Source organism: Glycine soja, chromosome 8 (assembly GCF_004193775.1).
Source record: "Glycine soja cultivar W05 chromosome 8, ASM419377v2, whole genome shotgun sequence".
NCBI lineage: Eukaryota > Viridiplantae > Streptophyta > Magnoliopsida > Fabales > Fabaceae > Glycine > Glycine soja.
In genome coordinates this window covers 31893596-31894299 of record NC_041009.1, presented here as the reverse complement: position 1 = coordinate 31894299, position 704 = coordinate 31893596, and the positions used below count along the sequence as shown (strand labels likewise).

The 704-nt window shown below is 43.9% G+C and overlaps 1 non-coding gene across 1 annotated transcript; it reads left to right on the top strand.

The window, feature by feature from the left end:
* Nucleotides 1-388: 388 nt before the first annotated feature.
* LOC114424765 lies at nt 389-495 on the top strand. The gene has a single exon (XR_003669067.1). It is a non-coding gene; the product is annotated as a small nucleolar RNA R71 (small nucleolar RNA).
* The last annotated feature ends 209 nt before the right edge of the window (nt 496-704 follow it).

The following is a 704-nucleotide window of genomic DNA, read 5'->3' as shown; positions in this document are numbered from 1 at the left end:
CTCAATTGCTCCAGGTTGCTGCATGGAAGGGCAAAGGTCTGTATGGTGGTCAGCAGAGGAGCACAAACCACAGACCCTTGTGACAGGTACAGATTTCTAGTTCAAGGCCAGCTGGGTTACCAAGTTAACCAATGCATCCAGTTTGCCTTTAAGCTTCTTAGTTTCAGATGATGCAGCTGAGTTTGTAGCTACCTCTTGCACTCCTCTAATGACTATAGCATCATTTCTGGCGCTAAACTGATGGGAGTTGGAAGCCATCTTCTCAATTAGATTTTTGGCTTCAGCAGGAGTCATGTCTCTAAGGGCTCCACCACTGGGAGCATCTATCATACTTCTCTCCATATTACTGAGTCCTTCATAAAAATATTGGAGAAGAAGCTGCTCCGAAATCTGATGGTGAGGGCAACTGACACATAGTTTTTTAAATCTCTCCCAGTACTCATACAAGCTCTCTCCACTGAGTTGTCTAATACCTGAGATATCCTTCCTGATGGCTGTGGTCCTAGAAGCAGGGAAATTTTTTTCTTAGAATACTCTCTTAAGGTCATCCCAGCTCGTGATGGACCGTGGAGCAAGGTAATACAAGCAGTCCTTTGCCACTCCCTCTAAAGAATGAGGAAAAGCCTTCAAAAATATATGATCCTCTTGGACATCTGAGGGTTTCATGGTGGAGCAGACAATATGAAATTCCTTCAAATTTTGCA